The sequence below is a fragment of the Gossypium arboreum genome, chromosome 3, assembly GCF_025698485.1.
Source record: "Gossypium arboreum isolate Shixiya-1 chromosome 3, ASM2569848v2, whole genome shotgun sequence".
Classification (NCBI taxonomy): Eukaryota; Viridiplantae; Streptophyta; class Magnoliopsida; order Malvales; family Malvaceae; genus Gossypium; species Gossypium arboreum.
The window spans coordinates 121579928-121597208 of NC_069072.1; the positions used below are offsets into that span (position 1 = coordinate 121579928).

The 17281-nt window shown below is 33.2% G+C and overlaps 1 non-coding gene across 1 annotated transcript; it reads left to right on the forward strand.

Moving 5' to 3' along the window:
- The first annotated feature begins 2021 nt into the window (after positions 1-2021).
- LOC128290999 (small nucleolar RNA R71) lies at positions 2022-2128 on the forward strand. Its single transcript, XR_008280776.1, has one exon. It is a non-coding gene; the product is annotated as a small nucleolar RNA R71 (small nucleolar RNA).
- Positions 2129-17281: the final 15153 nt, after the last annotated feature.

The window sequence follows — 17281 nt, forward strand, 5'->3', positions numbered from 1 at the left end:
AACAACTTCCTTCATGGTGGGGTTTAGTCGTCTTTGAGCTTGCACACATGGTTTATTTTCCCTTTAATGTCAGAAATTTTCCAAGCTATAGCCTTTTTATGTTCTTTTAATACTTGGATTAATTCCTCTTTCTCCTTGGGTTGCAAGTTAGACGCAATAATAACTGGTAATGTAGAATTATTTCCAAGGAATGCGTATTCCAAGTGATTTGGTAATTATTTGAGTTCCAGTTTGGGAGGTTCTTCAATAGAGGGTTTTTGCTTAAAATCATCGTTCCCTTTAATGTCCTCATATTCTGCTTGTCTTTGGGAAGATTCATTGAAGTTCAGTTTAGCTTTTATTTTACCTGTCTCGGAATCATCGTCATCTATCTCCTCTCCTTGGGCATGACACAGTTCCAACGTGTCCTTATGTATGATTTCTTGAAAAGAATCTTGAGCAGCATGATCAATGGAGTCAATAAAATAACATGAGTCATCCTGTTCCCTAGAAAATCTCATGGCATCATAAATTTTAAAAATGATTTCTTCGTCACCTATTCTAAGTACCATTTTACCATCACCCACATCAATAACAGCCCTAGCAGTGGCTAAAAATGGACTCCCTAAGATTAAAGGCACTTCAACATCTTCATCTATATCAAGCACAACGAAGTCAACCGGGAATATAAATTTATCTACTTTTACAGATCTATTAGCTAGTTGAATACTCATCCTAGTGGGTTTAGGTTCCCCAAGACCAAGTTGTTTAAACATTTTATATGGCATCAAATTAATGCTAGCACCTAAATCAGCTAGTGCCTTATCAACATTAAAACTACCAATTAAGCAAGGTATAGTAAAAATTCCTGGATCTTTTAGTTTGGTTGGCAGTTTTTTTTGGAGTATAGCCGAGCATTCCTCGTTAAGTTCCACTGTAGATAAGTCTTCAAACTTCATTTTGTTTGTTAGGAGCTCCTTTAAAAATTTTGCGTATGCAGGCATCCGCGATATAGCTTCAACAAAAGGTAAGTTAATATGTAGTTGTTTATTAGGAGATCCTTTAAAAATTTTGCGTATGCAGGCATCTACGATATAGCTTCAACAAAAGGTAAGTTAATATGTAGTTGTTTAAAAAGTTCAAGGAATTTAACAAATTGTGTATCCATGCGGTCTTTCTTCAACTTTTCTGGGTATGGAATTGGTAGTTTATATTCCTTCAGCATTGGATTGTCATTGCTCTCGGGTTTTACCTCTTCTCCTTTGCTTCTGTCAGCTTCTTATTGTGGTTTGTTTTCCGATTCAGCTAACACTTTCCCACTCTTCAGTGTAACTGCTTTCATATGTGCTTTTGGATTAGGTTCGGTGTTACTAGGTAGAATTCCTAGTGCTCTTTTTGAAATCATCTTAGCCAGCTGTCCAATTTGAGTTTCGAGCCCTTGGATCGATGCTTGTTGATTTTTGAGTGCCATCTTGGTATTATGAAAATGAGTCTCTGACACCGAGATGAATTTGGTTAGCATCTCCTCCAGGTTCGGCTTTTTCTCCTGTTGGTATGGTGGTTGCTGAAAGCTTGGAGAGGGTGGTGGTTTCTGATTTCCTTGGCCTCCCCATAAAAAATTTGGGTGATTTCTCCAACCTGCATTGTAAGTATTGCTATAACGATTGTTTTGATATCGACGATTATTACCCATGTAATTTAACTGCTCGTTCTCCATGTTGTGGCCATAAGGTGGGTATTCTGAACTGTTCGATCCGTCTCCACTTGCTTCGCACTGCATTACTGGGTGAACTTGTGAAAAACTAAGAAAACCATCAATTTTCTTATTCAAGAGTTCTATCTGATTAGAGAGCATGTTGACCGAATCGACGTTATAAACACCGGCTGTTTTCGTTGGCTTTGTCCTCATGACTTGCCACTGATAGTTATTCAGTGACATCTCCTCTATAAATTCATAGGCATCTTCAGATGTTTTATTATTGATGGTTCCGCCAGCAGCTGTGTCAACCATTTGTCGAGTCGAAGGATTCTGGCAGAGTGGTAACCCATGATGAGGGCATCTTCACAAAAGGTCTTTATATCTCTCCCATGCATCGTAGAGTGTTTCTAAATCCATCTGCACAAAAGAAGAGATATCATTACTTAATTTAGGCATTTTAGCCAGTGGAAAATATTTTAATAAGAACTTTTCGGTCATTTGTTCCCAAGTAGTGATTGACCCCCGCAGTAACAAATTCAACCACTGTTTAGCTTTGTTTCTCAATAAAAAAAGGGAATAACCGAAGGCGAATGGCGTCATCAGAAACACCATTAATTTTAAATGTATCACATAGTTCTAAAAAGTTTGCTAAGTGAGTGTTGGGATCTTCTTCCTACAAACCATCAAACTGAACAAATTGCTGTATCATTTGGATTGTGTTAGGTTTCAGTTCAAAAGTATTTGCAGCTACAGCAGGTCCAACTATGCTCTACTCAATTCCTGTTAAAGAAGGTTTAGCATAATCATACATAGTGCACGGAGCAGGATTCTGATTTACTGGATTAACAGCAATTGCAGGAGGTATCAGGTTTTCCTAATTTTCAGCCATCTCCTTGGTTGTGGTTTGAATATCATCCTCTTGCTCGTTCTCTGGGTATCTTAAGCTTCACCTTATTTCTCTTTGGTTTCTGCGAACTGTGCGATCGATCTCACTATCAAAAAGTAATGGTCCTGACGGGTTTCTCCTAGTCATAAACTAGAAAAACCTGTCAGAAGAAAATAAATGAAGAATTAGAAAAGAAAATAAAAGTAAAATGGCTAAAGTAATAAAAATCGAGTGTTCCTATTATCTTAGTTCCCCGGTAACGGCGCCAAAAACTTGATACGTGATATTCGTGATAGGTTTTAAATATTTATAATGAATCATTCTTGAAACTAACTATTATCACGATGAAGGCAAGTGTACCTATCGAACAGTAGTATAGCTTTGTAAGACCGGATTATGGAACCCAAAGGAACTAAAAGTACTAGAATCAACTTTCTTTTTATCATCTAGCCAATAAAAAAATAAAAGGGTTTTGTTTATCTAACTAATTAATTAAAGTAAGAAATCACAGAAAAGAAATTTGGGGAAAATACTTTTTGGAAAACTCGATTGATTGAGACAATACCTAAGGAAAAATCCACCTAGACTTTATTTGTTATTTGACTCTGAATCGGACGATTTATTCATTCAACTTGTTCCGTAGAGATCCCTAAGTTATATTATTATCTCTCTCGAGACTAACAACGTCTAACCCTAGATTGAATAATTGAAATCTCTTTCTAATTAACGCCCTAGGGTTGCATTAACTCGATCTATGGATCCCCTTATTAGGTTTCACCCTAATCCGGCAAAATCTTGTCACCCTATCTCTAGGCGCGCAACCAACTCTGCTTTATTATGACAAATTTACTCTTAGACAGGGTCTATTCCTCCTCTGAATAAGAACTTAACTTGAATCAATATCCTAGAATATCAAAACAAGAATTAAGAACACATAATTAAGAACAAGTCAAATATTTATCATACAATTTAGATAATAATAACAAGATTCATCTTAGGTTTCATTCCCCTTAGGTATTTAGGGGTTTTAGTTCATACTAATGAAAGAAAACATTTGAAAAGAATAAGAATAACAAAACATAAGAAAACCCAAAAATCCTGAGGGAATTTGAAGGGAGATCTTCAGTCTTGATGGTGAATCCGGCTTCTGAGATGGATCGATCGGCTTTCCTTGAGCAATTCCTTGCTTCCTCCTATGCGTCCCCCCTTTTCCTCCTCCTCTAGGGTGTATTATAGGCTTTGGAATGCCTAAGAGCCCTCAATAGTGGCCTTTTTCGAATAGGACTCTACTTGGGCTCGACAGGGATACGTCCGTGTGCGATTACTTCAGGCCATGGTCAAGCCTGTTAAATAGGCACGGACTTGTGGTCTACCCGTGTGAGTCGTGGTTTGATTCTGCCAAATTGACATGGCCTGTGGTCAGACCATGTGAGGAAGCCCAGGCCGTGTTGATTTTGTATGTTGGTCCGTTTCTCGTTCCTTTCACTCTCCTATGCTCACCTAAGTATAAAACATGAAATTAAGGCATTAGGAGCATCGAATTCACCAAATCTAAGGAAAAATCATCCATAATATGTGCTAAGCATGGGATAGAAATATGTATAAATTACGGTTTATCAAATTTATTAATTAATCTCAATTCTTTTATTATAATTTATTATAATAATATTAATGACGAGATTTATTATCATTTTTTACGTGTCTGCAAAAATTTATAGTAGGTGCGAATTCTCCCAATTTATGTCCTACCATATGATCCGTTATATCAATGGGCAAATGTTCTTTTCCGTTATGGATAGTGATAGTATGGCCTATCATTGTAGGTATAACGGTAGATGCTCTGGACCAAGTTATTATTTTTTCTTTTTCTACTTTTGTATTAAGTATATCGATTTTTTTTAATAAATGATTTCCTACAAAAGGATTTATTTTAGTGAACGTGTCATTTTTTTGCTTTAAAAATATATATCTTTTGTTTTTGTAAAGATGAAGAAAGAAATAATCTCTCCTATTTACTCCATCAATAAAGAATAATATTATCACTATATTTATTCATTTTTTCTACTTCTTCTTCCAAGTGCAGAATAACCCCAAAGGGTTACGGGTTTTTTCTACCAATTGGAGCCATCCCTTCACCACCCCCATGAGGATGGTCTATAGGGTTCAGAACTACTCTTTTTACTATAGGATGCTTACCTAGCCAACATTTAGATTTAGCTCTACCCAAACTTTTCTTGTTCACCCTAACATTCCCCACTTGTCTGACTATTGTTGAGTAGTTTTTGGATTTTGAATGGACCTCTCCAGAAGGTAATTTTGATGTGGCCGATTTCCCCTCCTTTGCAATCAGTTTTGCAACAACACCCGCTGCTCTAGCTAATTGTCCACCCCTTCCAAGTGTGATTTCTATGTTATGTATGGCCATGTCTAAGGGCATATTGATTGAAGTAGATTCTTCGTTTTGATCGATCAATAAAAACCCTTTTCCAAAATGTACAAGCTTTTTCCAAAGTATACGGCTTTCTGGATGTAGATGATGATATCTATACAGATGGATTTATATAATTCTTATATATATTGTACAATGAAGTACCACATGAGTGGATATATAGGAATCCAAATCTGTCGAACCACTCATGTTATAATCTTCTACATCCTAGGTCTTCTCATTCCATCATATGGCTTATGTTCTTCATGTAGCATTAAGATCGAATGACTCTATGAAATTACATCGATACTTCCACATATTATGAGTAATGTAGGAGACATCTCTATTTTTCCCCCAGAGAATCTTTAGAATTACCACTGCTTAGCTTTCAATTTGCCTTTGACCATCAAATGAAATGTGAATAACACATCCTCCTCTTTTTGAAATAAGGGGCACTTTTGGTTCTGTCGGTGCTTGAAACAATTTTTTCTTCTCTATATTACTATATCTCTAGGGTCAATAATTTTATATGAGGAACTATTGAACTCAATCACTTATTACCATTACTCTTCAGTTTTCTGTTAAGGTCTATCCTTTAGAGGTATTCAAATTGGATTAGTGATCGATTTTTAGGTTTCATCGTAACCTAATTGGTTCCTTCCAATTACGTAAATCAATAGTTAAAACCGTACTCAAAGGTAGGGCATTTCCCATTTTTATACGAACTTCTGTAATAGAAACAATGGTATCTCCAATTATGGCCTCTCTGGGATGTAAAATATATATTTTCTCATAATCCTTATAGTGTATGAGACAAATGTATGCATTTCGATTAGAGTCGTATTCTATGGTTATGATTTTACCATATATGTCTTTTTCATTTCGTCAAAAATCAATTTTACGGTATAGACGCTTATGACCTCCCCCTCTATGCCTTGCAATAATGATTCCTTTGGCATTACGACCTTTACCACAATGATATTTTCCATAGATAGTAATTGACTTTTCATGAATGAAGATGTAATGGTTACTATGAGATGAAATAGGATCATATTGGGAGAGCGAACATTATCCCAAAGTGATCAAGGATACCCTATGAGGGTAGCATACTTATGACAAGGTCATTGGACAAGCACTAAGTAGATGATTTCGTAATGGTATGTCGTTAGGGAGAGCTTAGTCAGGATACTATAGTGGAATGACTTCGTGACTGAATGAATTTATAATTAATAGGAAAAGGTCAAAACTTAATTATAAATCATTTGAGCCCTAATTACATATGTCTAATTGGTCCCCCCGCTATCTCGTTGAAACTATAAATGAATTTTGTGTTGAATCGAAAATGAACAAAATGAATAGAAATAAAGAAATGGAAAACATTCAGAAATGATTATGGTTTTCTCCAAAATGGAGTAATGAAATCATTTGAAAATGAATGTGGTTTTCTCAAAATAGAAATGAAAATGAGAAATGGTTCATTTGCAAATATACATGGATTACTTAGAAATGATCAGGAGAATGAGTTATGTTTTCAAGCAACTTTAAAGCCCGAAAAGGAAAATAAATCATTCAATCATAATGAACAAGTTGAGTTGTGAAATATGAATATATTTTCTTGAAAATTTTACCAGAGTAAAATTAAGATGAGAAAATTATTTAATTGAAAAATTAATGTTTTAGAAGTCGTATACCTAACGTACTAGCTTTCAGTTCCTTATCTATTTAAACTCAGGCTTTTACTTATATCAAAGAATACAAGTCACACATACATCGTCTGTCATCCACTTAAGATTAAGGTATGCCGCACTATAAACATCATAAGTGAATAAATCCATAAACGGATCTAGGATCTATTCTACTTAGGTCATGTACGGTGTACTGTCGGTCCAGTCAGACACATCTAAGTCTCAATCTTTTAGGAGTCATTTGCTTTGATACTCAAGACAAAACATCTCCCCAATTGGACTTGATAGACAACATATTAGTCTTTCACTCGGTTTGCTCATTTCCAATTAAACTACGAACATGTTTAGATTCATCTACTAATACAATTTGTCTTTTTCTATTATGATCCAACCATGTAATACCACTTAGTATTAGTTCAACGTTAGATAACCAGTGACTCAATATTTGTTTCCATTTTGCTTTGCACGCGAAAACATGGAGAAATATATATAAAGGGTATTAATGTAATTAATAGATAATTTTATTAAACCAATTTTTTTGAAAAATACAAGTACACTTGGACGAAAGTACTACACTAAAGGCACTAGATCCCAACAACTGCGAAAACCACAATAAAATAGGGGAGACCAAATTGATTACGCAATTTGGTTTCCCTACATTTGTAAAGCCTAGCTTAATTAGATGGATCCACTATCTTAGAAACAAATAAAACCAATGAAGTTAGTTCTAACACATCCAGTGAAGAATCCTCCTCTTGTATCTTAAAGACTAGACCTCTCACCATTATATTATCTCATTTGAACTTAGGTTGTACAACCAATGACAAAAGGTTTTGTAATCTCAAGTGCGTTCATAAAAAAAGCTCCTCTATAAGCTAATAACTGTTTTGTACCTAGTTCTAACTTACACAAGCCTCTAATATATAAGAATTTATCACTTGCTAAGATAAAGATAAACTCCAATAAAGATGCCACTAAAATAGCCTCGTAAAAAGGCTTTACAAATATGCTCATCGAGTCTAGAATAAATCAAATATCTTCAAGATAAGTCTTCAAACCAGTCTTGGTCTAATCTCCATATTTCATGGGATTTGATTGCTTGATTTGATCTGACCCAATCTTCAAAGATTTGTTGCTCCATAATATGGATCCTAAAATTGGGGCCAGCAAATGTCCACATTATCATTTAAGTCATTTCCCAACTAATTTGGTTGAAAATTTTTCTAACTCTAAAAATGAAAGTTATGTTGCCTATCGATATACCAGCCGAAGTGGCCACTTTCGTTAACACGTCGACAACCACTTAAAAAACTTACCTAAAAAAATCTATCAAGGTTGATCAAGCCTTTCATATTCAAAGCATGAATCCATCTTCACAAAGTAACCTTTAATCCATCTTGATCTACCCAAATCTCATCAGATCAATTGTCCTAAGATCATAAAATTAGCTCATATCTTTATCGATTACATATCTCAATATATAAGGTAAGTAGACCATATAAGAATCCTTAAAAAATAATACTTATTGATTTAATCTCTTCTGTAATGATAAACACAAGCTCGCCTACACCAAGTTCCTCAAAAAGATGCAGGTAAATCATCAAAATATTTTATTCAAACATACCAACAAATAAGGCAAGTTATGTGCCTAGTGCAATGATAGTGGAAGCAACCATTTCCATTAGCACATACAAAACCACTTGTAACGCCCCTAACCCGCATCTGTCACCGGAATAGAGTTAACGAGCATTACCGGAGTTACCAATTTATTTATCAGATATTTTATTTCATTTAACGTTTATATTTGGTACCAATTAAAATCAAACATATTGTCCCTTAAACGTACTTATTTTTTTCTCGATGTGTTTTACTTGAATTTATTACTCGTCTCAATATACTTAATTTCCTTGTATTAATGTATCAAATATAATCACATATTTACATGTCATGATAAATATCATTCTCTTGCCATTTCTTCATAAACATAAATCAGGTAATTCATTATATCGATATTTCATGCATTTAAAAATATAATTCAAGTTACACTAACTTGCCTCGTTGTTCGTTCATGTTTATAATTCTATTAATCCGGTATCTTTTCTTTTCCACGTTCAATTCCCGTATTCGAGTCATCCGGATCTTTATAAATAAATTTTATCATCGTTTTCATTTATTTCATGTTCTAATACATTCAATTAATGCTCTAAACAAAATTACCATTTTACCCCTAAACTTTTAATTAATGACGATTTCATCCTTAGGCTCAAAAAAAATAAAATTCTTGCAATTTAATCCTTATTTCCAGCCGTTATTCTCATACAAATTGATAACGACCCATGAATTCTATAAAATATCAGAATTTTCCATAATTTCAACACTTTTCAATTTAATCCTTGAAACATGTTTTTCCCCGATCTTGAACTAAATTAATAATTTCATTCAATTTTGTAGTTTCAAAAAATAAAATAATTCATTTCATGCAAATTGGTCATTTCTAACATTTTTACAAAATTGCCCACAAAATTTTACTTTTATTCAATTTAGTCCCTGAGCCTAAAACATGCAAATTAACCATACTAGCTGAATATTCATACATATTTTCCTCCTCCTCCTCTCCATTCCACATCCTTTATTTATATAACATGCTATAAGTAACATTATCAATAATTTCACTATTTACTTGTATGTATATTCAAAATGCTCCATTTGCATCACAGTCACTAAATTATTTATATCTTGAGCTCCAGAACTCAAAATTAAGATCCGTTAATTTTCTATGAAACTAGACTTACGTATCTTCTTAGCATAAAATTTTCAAAATTTTTGGTTTAGCCAATAAGTACAGTTTATTCTTTAAATTCACCCTTGTTCTTCTGTCTAATAGTTCCGACCCTTCTTTACTAAAAATTAATTATCTAATTGTAAAGGATTTGGATGATGTTCTCGTTTGTTTCTATTGAAGATAGACTCATTCAGGATTTTAAACATATAAATTTTAGTACATAGTTATTTTTCTCCAATTTTTTATGATTTTCCAAAGCCAAAACAGGGGAACCCGAAATCATTCTGACCTTGTCTCACTAAATTTTATATCTCACAATTCACGATTTCATTTCTTACACCGTTTCTTCTATAACAAACTAGACTCAATAAGATTTAATTCCATATTTTTTTCATCCTTTAATTAGATTTCCAAAATTTATGGTGATTTTTGAAAATTAACCTACTACTGTTGTCCAAAACTGTTTCAGTGCAAGATGTTTATTTACCATGTTTATAACAACCTTATTTTCTTTTTCTACACTATTTCTCATTACTTTCTCTTATTTTCTCTTCACTAACATATCAAGAACATAAGACCATGTATAAGAAAACTCTACATTAACATCAATTCCATGCTTTTTCAACAATATTAATCTTAAAAATGTATTGAAACCTTGATGTTCTTATCTTGTTCCATTGATTTCAATCTTTAACTTGATTTTCTCTCTCCTCCAACTTCTATTTCTTGAATATAACTTAATATTCTATCTCCCCATAGTCTTCTTGTGATCTTTCTTTCTTGATGGCTATGGAAATTCTTTTGATTTCTAAGTGAAAATGGTAGATTTTTTGTGAAAGGACCAAATTGTAAAGAAAGTAAAACTTTCTTTTTTTCTCTCTTCTTCTCACGTTAGTTTGCATGGGAAAGATAATGGATGGTGTGTGTGTGTTGTTTTTTTTTTCCACACACACACATATATATAGACTAAATAAAATAATAAAATAATAAAATATCTTATTAAAATATTAAATAAATAATAATTATCTAATTAAATAAATATAAAATATCACCAACATCATCATTACTTTCTAGATTTCTCTCTCTTTCAATTGACCATTTTGCCTTTTGTGATCTTTTAAAATTCCATTCATGAGTCATCACTTAATTTGGTAAAATTACAATTTAGTCCCTCATAATTCTTCACCTATTCAATTTGGTCCTTATTCATCAATTTTCCTTGGTTTCTAGATCATTCCACCCTTGAAATATTTGCACTATTAGTCCTTCAAATTTTTATATTTACACTTTAATCCCTCAAATTTTGAGTATTTACTCTTGGGCCACAAAACTTTTCTCACTTTTACAATTTAGTCCTTTTCTTGAATCAATGTAGATATACTTCCCAGTGACATAACTCAATTTTCCTCTTCTTGTCACTTTATTTCCTTATTTTACTGTTTAAGAATAATATCTTACTGTAGAAATTTTCAAGGTGTTACATCACTTGAAAAAATTGATTAAACATTAATTTTACAAATAAAGCCCAAACCTATATTCTAAGTCTTTCTCTTGAGAGTAACCAAAACTTCATCAAGTTTTGCACTCATTGTACCATGTTTCTTGAGAATCTACTTAGCTGCTTCAAGCTTTTCTTTATTCTTGTTTACCAAAACATCCTTTTCTGGCACCAATTAAGTGAACTTTAAGTTTTCTTCCTTGAAGTTGAAAACTTCACTAGTAAGTCGTTCATTCACATTACTTAACAAATCTCATATGTCAATCATGACTTTTTAAAATTGAGCCAATTGAGCTTTAAGTTTTCAACATCATTTTTATTTGCAGACAACTTCAGAGACTCATGTACCATAAGGATACCTTTTTGTTTTAAGGTCCTTTTGGCGAAATATTTCCCATCAGGCAATATCCTTCTTAATCATAATTCTAACAAACCATCTTTTATTTGGAAAGGATTTGTAACAACCGTACCCGACCCACTCTCCGAGTCTAGGTTCCAAATGATACAGAAACCTGAATATATGGCAAACACCTTTGAGTCATGTTCTCAACTAATTAACAATACACAATAGTTTATACTAGCATACACATCTTTAAAAAAATGAATTGTTACTTTACAACTTCATTGAAAACTTTGACTTTAAGACTTGAGAATTTTGTGACTTGACTAAACCCTGAGGTGTAACCTCTAGGTGCACTCCTCTATACGCATGTTACGACTATCCCTCCCTTTTCCTTCAAGTTGGTGAATTTTGGCTCAACCCTCTGCGCGATTTCCAATTGAAAGTTTATTCATGCAATCAAGCAGATTGTTCGTAAATTTGATGGAACTTAGTGAGTTTCAACGTGATGGCCATATAACGAAATCAAAATTTAAGAAATAAACACTATAATGATATTTTTTCCACTCATTGGTCACTTTTGGCCATTAGTAGATTGTATCAATGTGTCTTTGTCTTCTTCTTTTTTTCTTAAAGCCCACCACTAACCAACTCATTCTTAATCTATAACATACACAAATTCTCTCTGAGGTAAAGGTTCATAAGGAATATAGACCTGAACACGCCTCATCCAAGTTACTTTCTTTCCCTCTTTTGCCACATTGGATGAGAGATTCCTATGTCGGTTTTTAACTAACTAGCCTTAGCTTATTGGGTTCCAACAACTTATCCTCCCTTTTCCCTAGAAGACTTCCAACCTTAAATAGATCATGGGCTGGTTACTTCCTTGTCAATCCCAATGACTTAGGAATTACCCACAGACCCTAGAGTTTCACTCCTTCATTTGATACCTCCTATTATTTGATAAATCTTGGTGTCCATTCCATTTGGCAATCTTTATCAAACTCCACCACCAAGCTAAGATTTTTCACCTTGTGAAGTCTCATTTTCACCATATTGACTAAGTCTTCATGATGTCATAACCAAGCTACGATTCTTCACTCTTTTACTCCAAGATAAAGGTCCCAACGGGCTCTCTATGCTACCATAGTCGAGCTATGGTCTTACATAGTATACCCCATGTTTAATGTCTTGGCGGACTCCATTGATTTTCATAGTCTAACTATGGGCCTATACCTCAGGATCTCCGTGTTTATTGTCTAGATAGACTATTACGTGTTTAATACCCTGGTGAACTATCTATGAAGCCATAACATTTTTCAGCTATGGTCATAACTGTAACAGCTCGATTTAGGGCCAAAATGGAATAGTGGTTTTGAAACCACAAATCTGAGATAGAAATAATAGTTTTATTATCATTTTAAGGTCTATAGCATGATTTCATGACTGTGTGAAAATTTTGTTTAGAAGTTTTATCGATAGAGGGTCCAATTTGATATTTAGGACTAAATTGCAAAAATTGTAAAATGTGTGTTCTAGTTCACAAAGGTACTAAGTACTTGCGAGTAATGGGTTTTTGAAGTGGAGGTCCTTGTATAGTAATTAGACCATTATACTAGTTTGGACAAAAATACCTAAAGGAAGATAAAACATCATAGTTTTTAATGAAGGGTAATTTAGTCATTTGGTAAATAAAATAATAAAATGGGAAAACAAAGCCAAAATTTGGTATCATCTTCATCAAGTTGGCCGAAACTCTTATAGACACCATAGCTAAGGTTTTTCCTAGCTTTCAAGCTCAATAGTAAGTGCATTCAAGCCCCGTTTTTAATGTTCTTTACATTTTTGAAATCCTCGTAGCTCGATTTACCTATTTCTACCATTATTTCGAGTTAGGGTTTATGTTTAAAAATTTACCCATGAATGATATGCATGTATTTTGATGTTTTATGGTAGAATAGGAATGTTTGAGGTTAGGAGAATGATCTTTTCTAAGCGATTTTTAGCGAAAATGAGGAAAACGGTATAATCGGTAAAAATACCTAATGCTCATAAGTACATGTTAGAGTGAGAATTTTGTAACACCCCTTACTCGTATTCGAGGTCAGGCTAAGGTACGAGGCGTTACCAGACAAACATACAAACATTAAACTAAAATACGAGCCATAAAATTTTAATCATATTTCAAAGCGTTCATTCTCTTACACATAGTCCCTTATTTGAGTCTACGAAGCCCAAAACATACTTTTGAAAGGGTTTGGGACTAAACCAAGAACTTATGAAAATCTTGGGAATCTCATGCTTTAAGGCTCCACACACTCGTGTCGCAAAGTCAGTGTTCCATACACTTGAGACACATGGTCGTGTCTCTGCACTGTGGAATATACCTAGGCTATTTTCCAAGCTTTGGTCAACCTTGATCTCTTACACACTTATACAAAATCAAAAGCATATAACATGGTATTCATTTAATGATTAAACATCCTCAATTAAACCACAAACATAGGATTTGTATGTCATCATACATGTGTCTCTCATACTCATTTTACCTTGTTTACTATAGTACCACTTATACATTTATACCAAGATTATCATCTTACCAAATATCTTCACTTAATCATCAAGCATTCATATTTAAAGCTAGATCATATCTTTATAAAATACCACGATTCAGATGCACAGAATAACATGTTTGCCTGAAACATTTCAATTCAATTCCATACCCAACAAGCATTACATTGAGACTAGTCATATATATATATATACATGTCATGATACATAACATTCTCTTTTTGTTTTCTTAGAAACACATATCATTTATTTCATTATATCAATATTTCATATACCATAGTTTCCATGTATTCCACATATATTTATTTTCCTCCTCCTCCTCTCCATTCCACATCCTTAATGTATATAGCATTCTTGTCGAGACGATTTCACAATTTACTAATAAATGTTCACATCAAACTGTCCACACGAGTCATAGTCACTTAATTATTTATAATTCGAGCTACAGAGCTCCAAATTAAGATCCGTAAATTTTCCCTGAAAATAGACTCAAATATATTTCCACCATAAAATTTTCATAATTTTTGGTTTAGCCAATTAGTATAGTTTCTTCATTAAAATTTCCCCTCTTTCACTTTATGACAGTTCTGACCTCTCTTCACTAGAAAATAATTATCTCATAGTACAGAACTAAGATAATGTTCTTGTTGATTTATCTTGAAAATAGACTCATTATGGATTTTAAAAATATAATTTTGAGCCTCTAATTATTTTTATCCAAATTTTTGTGATTTTCCAAAGTCAAAACAGGGGATCACGTAATCATTCTGAATCAGTCTCACAAAAACATAAATATCTAAAAATATAGAACTCCTTTGCTTGTATGTTTCTTTTATATGAAAATAGACTCATTAAGCTTGAATTTGATAACTCATTCAGTCTCTGATTCAATTTATACTATTTTTGGTGATTTTTCAAAATCACGTCACTACTACTGTCCAAAATAGTTTTATTGCTAATTCACTCTTTCACACTTTCTTTGTATTAACCTCATTTTAACATACATATCACAAATCATTTTCACCATATTTCATACATCACAAGTATAGGCCCATGATCACAAGGTCACCATAAAATCATCCTCATGTATAACTTACTTGTTTATAACCTTACCACATCCTGGTCAGTTAATGAATACATCATTCACATAACCAAGTTCCTGCACTTATTCATCACAAAACTCACAAAGCAATACATAGAGAGTCTCCCGTTGAACACTTCGGATCAATCCTCGATACTTGGTGGTTTCAGCACATAGCTCCACCCATCATATAGTTCGGCTCTCTTGTACACATGGTGAACGCTTAGTACCACCCATGTGACCTAGCCAGTTTATCTCGTAGCTCTCTTGTCTACATGGTGTCCTTCACTTGGAACCACGCATGCGACCTAGCTACATATATCCCGTAGCTCTCTTGTCTACATGGTGTACACATCTTGGAACCACGCATGCGACCTAGCTACATATATCCCGTAGCTCTCTTGTCTACATGGTGTACACATAGTATCACCCATGCGACCTAGCTACATCATAATGTCTTGTAGCTTTCTTGTACACATGATGTGCACTCAAAGACTATACATGTGACCTAGCTACATACCATCTCAGATCATCCAATCTTTTCAAGGTTCAACTGGATTTCTCTCTTTTCCAACAATTTCACCAATCAAGTAATTATCCACAAACATATTTCCAATATTTTATAAAATATCATAATACAAGTAATAGTGATGTATTACTTACATATAAACTTACATCTCATTTAATATCAACGCAATAACATTAAATTACACATTGTCTTATTAAAAATCATATGAACTTACAATTTCCCATAATATCCATAATCATAGAAATCACATTTATGTATGATAATTCAATGCACTTCATGTACCATAGATATATTTTAAATCAATTCATAAACTTGGCACCATAATCATTTAATTTAACATAATTCAATTAATTCACTAAATTTAACTTTCAAATATAAATTACTGACATTATTGTTGTATTATTATCATACCAACTTACATACTTTCAACACCTCGGAGATCATAGTAAATATATCAATTTTACATTGAAACATGCATAAATTAATGCTTATTATACATATGAACTTACCTTGATATTAAAACGGCCATTTTACCAACTTTCCCAATTTTCAATTTTTCTCTCATTCTAGGTTCAAATCTCGTTTTCCGGGATCTAAAACATCATATTTTACTTATTTAATTAATGTACTATTCAAAACAGTCCTTAACTCAAACTTTGGAAAATTACAATTTTGCCCCTAAACTTTTGCATATTTACACTTTTGCCCCTAGGCTCGGGAATTAAACTTCATCCCTTATTCTTATGTTTTATGACATGATGATCACTTTTCCCTTCTATGGCAACATCAAATTCTCACTCTAACATATACTTATGACTATTAGGTATTTTTACCGATTAAGCCCTTTTGCTCGTTTTCACTTAAAACCGAGTAGCACAAGTTGTCTAACATAACTTAAAACCTCATATTCTATCATAAAACACCAGAATACACAAATTTTACCTATGGGTATTTTTCCAAATATGAACCCTAGGTTGAATTATTGCTAGCATAAGTTTGAATTAAGTTACTGGGACTCCAAAACGTAAAGAACTTGAAAAGCGGGTTAGAACGGACTTACAATTGAGCTTGGGAAGCTTGAAAACCCTAGCCATGGAGTCTCCTTGGTATACACGTCCATGGTGAAGAAGATGAACAAAATTGGCTTTTAATTTTGTATTTTAATTCATTTTACCCTAAATGACCAAAATACCCTTACTACTAAACTTTCCAAAATTCCATCCATGTCCAATTTTGTCCATAACTTAGAAATTGGTCAAATTTCTATTTAAGACCTCCTAATTAATATTTCAAATCAATTTCATACTAGAAACTTCTAGAATGCAAGTTTTGCAACTTATTCAATTTAGTCCCTAACTTCGATTTAAGCACTTTATGCATAGAATTTCTTCACGAAATTTTCACACAATCATGCAATCATATCATAGACCTCAAAATAATCATAAAATAATTATATATATCTCAGATTTTGTGGTCTCGAAACCTCTGTTCCAACTAGACCCAATTTTGGGCTATTACAACTCTCCCCCCCTTCAGAGATTTTCGTCCTCGAAAATCTTACCAGAGTGAGGTTTAGTATCTTTCTCATAATTTCCAGCATTACTAACTAATTGTTTTCAAGACAATACTTTCAGAAACACTCTGTCATTAATTTGAATCCCAAGATAACTCAATAAACTCTGATATGTCTCTAACTCTGTGCTTCACTTGTCAACCATTCTCAGACTCTAGTCATATCTATAATTATTTTATCACTGAACTCTTTGACTCCACACTTAGGAACATAGTCAACATGATTCTCAT